Here is a 12,536-nt window from a genome sequence, read left to right on the forward strand (position 1 = left end):
TAGATGGTGATGATGGTTGCAGAACATTATGAATGTAGTTAATGCCACTGAATTGTACAATTTAAGATGGTTAAAATGAATTTTGTTATGAATAGTATACCAAAATTAATTTTTAAAAAAGAAAAGAGGAAGAAGCAGAAGGAAAAGAAAAGAAACAAGCTGGGAGATAAATAAAAACAAAGAGTTAAAGAAAAAGAGACCCAGATAAAAGAGGATTCCTTTAAAAAGATTGCTTATTTACTGTGAAACCCAACCATCCTCTTTTTTTTTTTTTTTTTTTTGATGATATTTAATATTTGATACTGTTGGTAACCGGGTCTTCTTAAAATTTTCCTGGATTCTCCCATGTCAAAAAGAAGTGCTTCTTCCAAACTTAGTCCCTGGGCACAGATCTGCTGTTTATATCTTTTCTCCCTCCCGAGCTTCAACTTTCCAGATGCGATGATCCAGCTGGTATTTTTAGTCGTCACTTCTCTCCTGAGCTCAGGGACGGGTATTTCCAGCTCTCAAACCATCATTTCATACTTAACATATTCATAATTCCACCCTGAATACATCCCCCATCTCCTGCTTTTCTCCTGTACCCTTTTGCCCAATCCTCTGAATTTATAGACTCCAAAACCAAAGAGAAGTGAGTGAGTCACGACTCTGAAAGGTTACAGTCTTCTCTCACTCAGAATTTTCCTTCATCCGGGATCTCCCATTAGTCAGTAAGTTGTGTTGACCTTTTCTTCAAATGGTCTTTGTATCCACCTGCACCCTTCCATCCCCACTGCCAACCCCCAGATTCAGCTTTTCAGTACCTCTCGCCTCAATCCTGTGGTGACCTCCCGGCGGGTCTCTGCAAACCCATCCTGCACAGCAGCTTAGGGAGCGTGCCTGAATCCACAGAAAGTTTGCACAGAAAGGTTTTAGGAGATCATCAAATCTGTTGCACTAAGCAGGGAGAATGTGTGAGCTAGTATGAACCTCCAGATCTTGTCTAGGTCCACGAAGAAAGCAATATAGGATGAACTTTAAGATAATCATGTCCCCCCGCCCCCCGCCAGACTGTCAGCAGGGCTAGTCTTGTGCATGAAGGGACCAAACAGGGGTAGATGCTCTTAGACTCTCACCACAGGGAGAAGAAGCACAACACTGTGTGGGGTTTGAAGAACGGCACAACCCAGGTACTGTCCTTCCTCCTCAGACCCGGTAGGTCCGCAATATCAGAAAAGAGGAAATATGGGATTTGGCCAAAAGTGAAGCGTCCCAGGATTAATTTTTTTTAATATATTTTTATTTATTTATTTTTGGCTGCGTTGGGTCTTCGTTGCTGCGCGCAGGCTTTCTCTAGTTGCGGCAAGCAGGGGTTACTCTTCATTGCAGTGTGCGGGCTTCTCACTGCGGTGGCTTCTCTTGTTGCGGAGCACAGGCTCTAGGTGCACAGGCTTCAGTAGTTGTGGCACGTGGGCTCAGTAGTTGTGGCGCATGGGCTTAGTTGCTCCGCAGCATGTGGGATCTTCCCGGACTAGGGCTCGAACCCGTGTCCCCTGCATTAGCAGGTGGATTCTTAACCACTGCGCCACCAGGGAAGTCCCGGGTCCCAGGATTATTTTGAGGGAACTTGGGAGCCACATTTTGATGGTATGTGGCTGCCTAGAGCAGGGTCCTGGAGGGACACAGGGGCAACAGAAGACTTTAAGGTGGACCTTGGAGCCTTCCAACATCCCATTTCACGGATGGGAGAACCGAATCCCAAGAGTGCACAGCAACCCATCCATGATGCTCAAACAATGGGGAGCAGAGCCAACATGGAACTAAGATGATCCGCCTCCCAAATTAGCACTCACTTTCTTTCCTTTATGCCTGACATCAACCTCCCCTAAATAGGGTAGTACTCCTAATAGGGTAACATTTGAAAACGATCAAAGCAGCAACATTATTCACAGTTTTCTGCCTTCCACAAACTCCACTCCTGCCAATCCCAAGGGTGAGACAGCTGGGGGCTGCCACACTTTTAATCTTATGATCCTCAGAGGGTGGGTACCATGGGCATCAACTGCCAACCGCACCGAAATGCCCGGACATGTAAGATCCATCCTGAGCTCACTGTCTTAGTAAAGGAGACCACGATGTCCGGAGATCATTACATTAGTGCCTCCTTAAGTACGATCACAGAGGTACAAATGAAGCGGGAAAGCAGGAAAAAGAAAGGCATGATTGTCTCTGTCTGTGAGGGTAGAAAATATTTGCAGAAGTGACACCTGAGCAGGACTTTCCAGGATAAATAGAAGTTGTGCAGATAGAGGACAGGAAAGTGTGTATGTTCTGGATACACACCAGTGTTTTGCCTTTGGACCTCACTCCCAGCTGTTGGAGTCAGGCTTACTGGAGAATACTGTTTGTTACTCTCATCACAAGCTCCGGTCCAGGAACGCTGCTTCAGTCTGTACAAAAATTTCCCATCCTCTTAATCCTGATCTGCTATTTCTAGGTGACTGTTTAAAATCAGGGAAGAGAGAAGAAAGCCTCTGGCTTGGCAACTATCACATATTAATTTGGCAAATGTACACACCTCTTCCAGATTCTGCAATGGTTTTCTGTTCTCCTGGCCTGAAACTTTTTTTCTATCCATCGTCACGAACTCCTAAATCCAATCCAAGCCTCTGCACTATGACTGCATTCCCTCTGCCTAGCTCAGACCTCTCTGTTGCCGTGATGCCTGACCTCTTGCCAATCCACTTGAATTCTGAACCTTCTCCAGTTAGTGGTACTTCAAACTCTGATCTCTCTCTCTCCCCTTCCCTTTCCCTTCCTGTTTCTGCGTCATGACCCCACTCGCTAAGCCTTCCTCCCCATCTTGACTCTTCCCATACGTCCTTTTCCTTGACTGCACATGGCCTTGGTCTGCACAGAGCATACACAGAGAGACCCCAAGTCAGACTTTTGATAGTATCTTCAAATTTGATTACATTTATAGACCCAGAAGTACTCTAAAAGGATTGAAGAAAGATGTTTGTCATTCAACTTAAATGCGTGTCCTATTTCCAGCCCGTGCTCTCTGTTGTGTACTAGGAATTACTATTTTTGATATATCTTATAATCACAGTATGAAGGGCACAATTATATTGCATTATATATTTGTGGGTTACAAGCATAAAGTTTCAAATGTAAATGTATACCACACTTAATGTATACCACAAGGCTGTATTAAGTTATAGCAGAATCACTTTTTTTTTAAATATGCTAGAAACTTCCCTCCAGCCTTATATTCTCCTAGACAACATTATCTCTAGCAAGGGTCTGCAGAATTTGGTCTCCCAAAGCCACTGCAGAGGTGAGGGTGAAAGAAGGGAGATGGGAGGGCACATTAATTTCCAAAGGTATATAGGAATTTGGGGGCTGCCTGGATGCTTACAAAATAAGTTTATTGCTAACTCCAGCTTTAGATTAATTTGCATTTCTAAACTTCCTCTAAATAATACAGAAAACACAGTGTCCAACTCACTTGGATTCCTGATGTCTGGAAACCTAAGAAAACATTTTTCCTGATGACACGATGCTATAAACGTGGTTATCTTTGAGGCAAGGAGCAGAAGCCTAATTGATCTGCAGTTCGACTAAATCATGCAGTATGGAGGAATCTCACTCCCTAGCTTAGTGAAAGGTCAATTCTAGGCACAGATTTTATTTGATGTCTTCCCACCCCTCTTTCTGTCTTCTCTGCCATCCCTCCCACATCACCCTCCCATGCAAAGTCCAATATCCTCACCATGAGTTGGCAAATTTCTTCTCTGAAGAATTAAGGGCAGATGGTTTTTGTTTTTAAAACTACACCTATTAAACCAGATAAATCTCCATCAGAGGAATTTCAGATATGAGAGAGGTCAACAGGGTTAGAGTTTTCTGTGAGGATCAGTTTCCCTAAACTTCCACTTTGTAGCTCTCAGGATATGGATAATTCCAAGGTTTCTGCAATGATTCTCGTGGCTATGTGAGTTGGGAGACTTTCAGGGTTAGAAGAAGCATCGGCTCCATTTTAGACCCCCAATGTTCCTATGTTAAAGATTGTGTAAGCAATCCTCTTCCCATCTCCCAGAAGACTGGGCTTCTGTGTTGAGTCTGATATTATACTGAGTTCATTTTAATGAGGCCCAAAACAGCCGAGGTAGAGCCCTGATGAGTTTCCGTCCTTCCTTCCTTCCTTCCTTCTTTTCTTTCTTTCTTCTTTTTTCTTTATTTTCTTTCTTTCTTTCTCCCTCCCTTCCTTCCTTCCTCTCTTTCTTTCTTTCCTTTCTTTTTTCCTTCCCTCCCTCCCTCCCCCTCTCTTTTTCTTTCTTTCTTTCTCCTTCCTTCCTTCCTTCCTTCCTTCCTTCCTTCCTTCCTTCCTTCCTTCCTTCCTTCCTTCCTTCCTTCCTTCCTTCCTTCCTTCCTTCCTTTCTTTCTTTCTTTCTTTCTTTCTTTCTTTCTTTCTTTCTTTCTTTCTTTCTTTCTTTCTTTCTTTCTTTCTTTCTTTCTTTCTTTCTTTCTTTCTTTCTTTCTTTCTTTCTTTCTTTCTTTCTTTCCCTTGCAACCATTGCAACCACGAGGAAAGTATCCTGACAATTTGGACTTGGTGTCTAATACTCATGATCACGTAACACCATGAATATCAGAGAACAGTAGCATTTAAGGCAATAATAAAACACTTTAAACTGTCCCTTTTAAAGGCTTCACTTTCCAGGGTAACAAAATACAAATGCTTGATTGCCACTTCTGTTCTGAAAGATGATCAGAAGATAGGGCTTTGGAACCCTTCCCTCTGTTACTCTCCATAGGTGTGACATATGGAATGTTCTGCCAGTTGATGCCCTATAGGGGCATTTCTCTAAAAACAAATTTCCTTTGAATTCAGGTCTTCCCATTTATTTAACTTTAAATCACCTCCTCAGAAAAGTGCCTTGAATTTATTCAAGTGACTCTTTCCAGAAAATGTCTTATTAATGACTTTATCATCAAAGGTTAAAAAGTACCTTCCTAAACCTATTGACATACTTTGAAAATCAAGGCCCTGATATATTTTCTCTAGGAAAAACTTATTTTTTTATTTAGTCAATAAAGGAGCCTGAGATACATGAAGTATTTTACTCAGGAGATCTTTATAACCAATAAGAAAGTTTAATCAATTTCCTAGGCAACTTAGCCAGCAAGGTAATAAAATTAGAAGATACCATATGATATCAAATTTTCTTTTTTAACATATTTTGACAAACCATTTAAAAAATATCTCTGGGGTATTAAAAGCCATAGTCTTTTTTAAAAATGCTAGAACCCTTTACGTTTACCCCTTGGCTACTTCAAAATCTAATTTCTAATCCCATAATTGAGCTCACAGTGGTTTAAACTGTTATCAAACATCTTTAGGGGATTAGGACTCACTTCTGGTCCAAATGAAGCAACAGAAAAGCATGCATGGGGTTGTCCTGAGAAAGTAATGCCTGTCAATTAAAATTCCCCTGGGATTAATTAAAAGAATTGGAAATGATGGATTAAGAATGGTATTTAATGACTGCCCTGGGGCAGTCATATTTTTTTAAAAAATCAAATGCATGTGGCTATTAAGCCCTGCAAAAGATGTAGAGGCTTACAAAAATGAAAGACGACCAAGGATCTGATATAGAGAATGCAGGTGTAAATAGGTGCATGTACCTGCCTCACCGCTACTTAATATCACCTCAAATAGCACCTTCTGGGTCCTAAGTGCTCCGGTGTCCTTGCATTGGCTAGGTGCGGGAATGAGATCCTGCCAGTCAAATGCCAGAGACAGATCATGCATTGTAGGAAAACCCTTCCTTAGGTGTTAAGAAACAAAATCCAACTGAGTACATTTTTAAGATCTTATTGGCTCTATTCAAGAATTCATGATTGGGCAACATCCCATCTAGCAGATAAAAAGGAGCTCCAAGGAGCTGTACAAAATGAAAGACTTATAGGCAAAAGGCAGCAGGAACAAGGAAGTTCTGTTAGACAGAAAAAGAAGGCTGGTTATTGCAAGGTCACTTTCCTTTAGGGCATGGCAGGGTCTGCCAGGCAAAGCATCTCACTAGTGCTAATCAGGTGATTCCTGATTGGTTTAAGATTCCATTTCTGGGAGAGTCGAAACTAATTATGTCTTGGTTTGGTGATGTGGGGCTTAGCATAAGTGACTCCATTTTGGGCCTGTTGTCTGGTTTCTAACAGGGTTCACTTGTGCCTCTCATTTCAGAGCAAAAGTGGGGAGTTATTTCTCCAATTTGTTGAAACGTTTCCTTCTGGAAGGTATTCTTATACTTCCTGAACACATATGTAAACGTTGAGTACAACTGGGCTTTAGCAAAGTGATAGACACTCTTGAGGAATGACCACCTTAAAAGTCTCATAAATAGAAGTTAGAGAGTTGAAACAAGAACAAATTCATTAGTGACATACACCCTGAAGGTCGGAGTTCAAACCCAGGATTTGCTTCTTACTGGATGTTTGACCTCAAGTAGAGCACTTTCTATCCCTAAACTTCAATACTCTTGTCTGTAAAATACGGATAATAATAGGATCTTCCTCATCGGAGTATTGTGATGGTTAATTAAACTAGCCTGGGTGAATATATTAAAAAGCCTCGCTGATAGTGAGTATTCCAAGACTATTAGGTATTACATGATTATGATGATAGACTTTAGAAGAAGAAACAGTCCTTTTCATGGGATAGGTCAGGGGGATAAAAGGCCGGACTAAAGAGTAATATCTTTAAATGAAGAGCTTTATCAATGCTGGCAAGGTTTACTTTAGCAGGAGAAAATTAAATTCTTAAAATAAAATACAGAAAAAATCCTTTCAGAGAATAGACTTTTAAAAAATTAATTATGTTTGTTTTAAAAATAAATTAAGAATCATAGTAATGAACCTCTAAAAGTGTACTATTTTATAGCTTCTGGCTTGAATATTGTCATTGATGACATTAGAGGCAACTAACCCATTAATTAGAAATCTTCACCGATGCAAAGCATAGAGGAAATAAACTACTTCATCTTTAGCTTCTAACATATTCACACTTGACATCAAAGCTTTTGTTAAATTAGACCAGAAAGAGCTATTTAGCATAAGTAAGAGTTAACACTGGCTTAGGGATGTCCTATTTTTAAAAAAGAGGTCTGTTGGAAAATACTTGATAAATCTGCCTTTAAAATCAGCAAAAATATTGTGACTACTCTTTTAACAGCCTTCCTAGGAAGCAACTGATGCGAAAGAAATCGTGATTGTCAAAATAATAAGCAAACTACAACTAGCAACAGAAAAAGAAGCAGAGTTTTCTATTTTATACAGTTGCGTTTTTTTGCATATCCTGGTGTGTGATGACTAAGAAAGACCAGCAAAAGTATAGGATAATAATGTCAATCTGTCAAATATCTTTCTAAAAGAATCTAACAAAATCCAAGCTTTTATTTAGCTTGCAGAAATTCCATTAGCCTATTAAGTAAGCAACCGAAGATGGCTGCTCATTTAACAAACTCTATATTTTATGGAAATGAACCTTTTTTTATTAACATCTGTTAGCTTCAGTTTCTTGATAAAGACTGTAATAGTAACAAGTGTGAGTCTGCAGCTGTTTTCCATCAGTTACTCAGAAACTTTTACAAAGGTACTTATTTCCCAGTAGTGTTGAGTACTAGAACCATATTACCTTCCAGAAAATGAGAAAGAAAAATATGTCAAGGGACTATATTCTGCTTTTGAACAGCTATGTATTCAGCAGGTCGGTTATATACTCAGAAGTAAGGGCCTTCAAACTAACTACTTAATCTCCCCCAAAAAACTGAGCTAGGTCATTCAAGAAGCAGCATTTGTAAATTCAACCAAGACAAGCAACCCCCAGCACTGGAAACTTATATTGAAAATCTGTTTTGTAAATGCACTGTACTAAATTCTAAAGAGAAGAGATGCAAAGGTAAGACAGTTTTTGCTCTTAAAGAGTTCGTAATTTTAAAATGGATTGGCTTGTGAGCCCAAGAGAAGGAAACTCTCCCTCTTTTTTCTTTGTTTACTGACAAGTTATTTATTTATTTTATGGAATACTTCTGCCGTATGTATCCATTCTTCTGTGGTGCCCTGTTGTGGCATTCAGTGATTATTGTTTTTGTCACTAAACTTTTTATATCTTCCACTTGCCTAAGGCCCAGCTCTATATTTTAAATTTTTCAAATAAATGTCAGAAAAGCAGTGAACTCTACTTTTAAAACCATGATTCTGGTTGGTATATCGGGCAATATACCTTTGTTAATTTCCCAGGCATTAGGCAAATAACCGGGACATATTCCTGCCCTATTTCCCAATTCTTATGGCCCCAGCAAGGAAAACTTTCAGTTCAGGATCTGATATCCATTTCTCCCTAAATCAATATAGCATTAATCTTAGTGAGATATCCCCAAATCTCTAATCCTGTATATTGAAAAAAATACATGAAAGTAAGAAAGGTTGATGATGTGTCCCCTGGAATCTATCCCACTTTTTGCAATAAAGGATAGCCACAAGAAAAATCATTTTACCCAATAATTACTAAGGAAAGCTCTGTGGCATTTATGATTGCACCTGCTACCAAATCCCATGGCTTTAAGCACCCTAATGACTTAAAGAAGAACTACTGCAGAACTAAAGGTATTTCGTACATCTGAATTCCCAGTAATTTCTCAAATTATTTAACACCAATAATCATACTTACTCCAGTTTAAGAGAATTTTTGCAGTTTTGAATTGTCTTTCTAATAAAAGTGCATGATGCTGTTGAGAGCAAAAGAGGTGAGCTAATAGACTGAACCCTCGGGTTATTCCTCGTCCCACCAATGACTTAGATGGTTGGCCTCACTTTTCTTATCTCTAAAATACGGGGATTCAATTTTATCTACTATTTCTTCCGAAAGCAAAATTCTGGTCTATTCTCTGGACACGAGTGACGCCCATCCCTGCATCCAGTTTTCTTCCTTCATTCACACTGTTTACCTTAACTGGGAAATACACATAATACAAATGAAAGACAATCACGTGACTCTTTAGGTCTCAGATATACACCCCATCTCAAATATCCCAATCCTACCTCCAAGTGAATCCAATAAAACCTCAAGTTCTTACAGCCAAAATTCATATTTTTCTCTTACCTGATATCTATACTTTCTAATATAATGTCTCATAAATTTAACTCTCTGCTCAAATGAGACTACCCAATGCCTCAAACACTGATTTCCACAAATATGGATTTCAAATAGGTTTTTAAATTTTTGATTAGCCTATTTGCCATATTCTATTGAATCCAGTGTCTTTTATTAAATTACCCCATTTGTGGGTCACTGTTTTGTCCTAAGTGGTTCAGCACCCTCCCCTTTATCCTCCCAAAATTATTTACAGTGCACAGCTACCTACCCCTTTTCAGCAAACTTAAGCTTGTGCTTCCTGGAGGAAACTTAACTTCAGTGATAAAACCATCCATCTGACATGAAAGTCATCACTGGCTCCAGTGTCACCTCCCCTATAGCTCTGCAGTCATTGACAACACGAACAAGCCTAATGCTTGTTGAGTACCATGTGACTTCATTTAACTGGCAATAATTTCCCCTCTCTGAGAATGATTTGGTTCAATGTGAATAAAGACAGTAAAGTTTAGCTGAAGGAGAGTAAGTGAATGTCTGTGTAGCCCTGAGTAATTTAGAAGTGCAGGATGTTCCAAATTATAAGATATATTGGGCATATACAGACACTTTACATGATATGAATAGCAATGGGCTAATTATTACACATATTTCTAGCGTCATGGTACTTTAGAAGACATTTGCCGTTTGTTTTAAAAGAAAAAACCTAAAGGGATGTTACCATGAAAGAAAAAAATTCATCTGGATAAGGAGTGCCCCAGATTCCCATATCCTATCAGATAAAACATTGGTGATCAGAACTTTTTTCTTTTCTAATACATAGATTAAGATGACCTCAGAGCCAACCTCAGAAACTTATTTTAAGAGTAAAACATTTCAGCAGCAGAATTGGGGGAATCTGGATCTTAGTTATGTCAAAACAGGTATTGGAAAAGCAGTGGTAGCCGAGGTTATACGAAGAGGAGAAATCTAAGGCTACCATTTTGACTTACTCTTATCAAGATTAAACACAGCCCTAATGAAAGAATTGGCTTCCAAGCTGTAGGCATCATCTCAATTCTTTTATTTATTTATTTATTTATTTATTTATTTATTTATTTATTTATGGCTGTGTTGGGTCTTTGTTTCTGTGCGAGGGCATTCTCTAGTTGCAGCAAGCGGGGGCCACTCTTCATCGCGGTGCGCAGACCTCTCACTATCGTGGCCTCTCTTGTTGCGGAGCACAGGCTCCAGACGCGCAGGCTCAGTAGTTGTGGCTCACGGGCCTAGTTGCTCTGCGGCATGTGGGATCTTCCCAGACCAGGGCTCGAACCCGTGTCCCCTGCATTGGCAGGCAGATTCTCAACCACTACGTCACCAGGGAAGCCCGGCATCATCTCAATTCTTATAGGGAATGGTTTACCGCAAAATAACACTAATTTAAAATTGAGCTGTGGGACTTCCCTGGCGGACCAGTGGTTAAGACCCTGTGCTTCCACTGCGTGGTGCAGGGGTTCGATCCCTGGCCAGGGAACTAACATCCCACATGCCGCGCAGCGTGGCCAAAAAAATAACAATAAAATAAAGTAGAGTTGTGTCCAAAGAAGTAAAGTCAGCACAAATTATGAGAGCCCTTGTCTTGCTAAGTTCTCGCAACTTCAAGCTTTTGCTGACGGTCCTCCCCCACCTTCCATGGGATTCTTCTGTAGTCACACTAACATTCAGGCACCCCAGCACCATCACCTGCCCGTGGCCCTGGTGCACAGCGCCGCCTGTGACAGCCAGGATGCTGCAGATCCTGGCTCCCTCCCTCCCCACCAGGAGTCTGGAGCGGCAAGCTCACTCGCCCTCCCTGATTATTTGTTTACTGAGCCCAAGTTGGGATTCTTGGCCAACTGGCAGCACAAGGGGCAAAGAACCATGGTGTCTTAAGTGCATTAAATCTTTATATTAGCTCCCTGGCTTGGTAAACCTTTCTGCTGGCTTTGTTCTCTTTTTCCCCAGCATGACAAACAAGTGGTTTTTCTTTTTCACGTTAATGATTCTTTAGACAAAAAGGAGTCAGTTCAGGGCTTTCTCCGAGGCTGATAGGTGTTTCTGTTTAATGAGGTTTTTATTATACTGTATTGGCTTCCCTGAAAAGGAATTACAAGCAGCAAACAGCTGATAATAGAACAAGGCTGGAAGAAACAATAACCAAGAGGGGGAAAAATTAGTGTGGCAGCAGATGCACGCGTTGTAGCTCAGGGATTAAATGCCACTTCCATTCTCCCTTGGCCACCATTGTACTAGTAATAATGTGGATGTGGGCACTTATGTGCCTGTTACATGTGTGCAAAAGATATGGGTATAGATATAGACCCAGCTAAACTGCCATCTGTGGAGGAAGAAGGGTGGTGAGCTCAGTCTAGACAAAGATGAGCGAAGCTCAGAGTAGGGGTTTACAAGGGCTGGTCGGTTACCATGGAAACTAATTGGCGCTAATAAGTAAAGGGACATTTTAACTGTGGGAACAGAATAGGAAGGGCTATTTTTCAATATCACCGTTACCTACAACTAATCTTTCATTTTAGGAGTGTCCCTACTTAATTGCTGTGATGAAGCCTCTGCACACAACCTCGCCCTGATCAACATGACATTCAAAAGCTGAATATCATCTTTTAGAACGTGTCATACTTTAGGTTTCGATCTTTCAAGATAGAATCAATTTCACTTTTTTTTTTTTTTCTTAAAAAATAAACTGTTTGCAGATGGCAAGGGGAAGGGAAGAGAGGTAATGGAAAATTCTTAACTTCTAAACTGACACTGCTGAGCGCTGGAGCTGGTTACAGAGGGAAGGGGAGCCCGGATCTTATCCTGCAGCACCAGCTTCAGGTCTTTGTTTGAGTTGATTTTCCTTAACAAAAGCATGGCAGAACATCAACCCCAAAATGTGTCATTGTGGACTCATTTTAGAATACTTGTGAAAGGTAATGTTTACAGGCACTGCACAGGACAAGAATTAAGATCATAGCGAACAGGCAAGATCTGTTGTTCCACTTGTATTTTTAATTTTAGAGCAAGTTTTAGGTAGCATAATAACGGAAGTTATCAATAAAAGAGAAGTAGTGACTGAGAGTTTAGGAAAAGATTTACAGTTGAGAAGAGAAGAGAAATGTTTCTGTTAAAAAGCTTTCTCCACAATAGTGTGGATCAGAGTCAGGGTCACTGGGGAAATGTCTCACAGAAGGTGTGTTACCAGCACAGGGTTGATAAAACGTGATTCAACACCTTTACAGTTTCTTAGGTTTTACTTTTGTTACTCAATTTAACAGTTTAAGAGAAGGCAAACTACCTTAATAACGTCTCCAGGGTCTTCAAAATCTATGCAGCTGAGGTAATCCAGATTTCCAGACGTGGGTCTGGTTGGATTAACCAAAAGAAAAAA

Source organism: Balaenoptera physalus (genome assembly GCF_965194825.1).
Source record: "Balaenoptera physalus genome assembly, chromosome: 17".
NCBI lineage: Eukaryota > Metazoa > Chordata > Mammalia > Artiodactyla > Balaenopteridae > Balaenoptera > Balaenoptera physalus.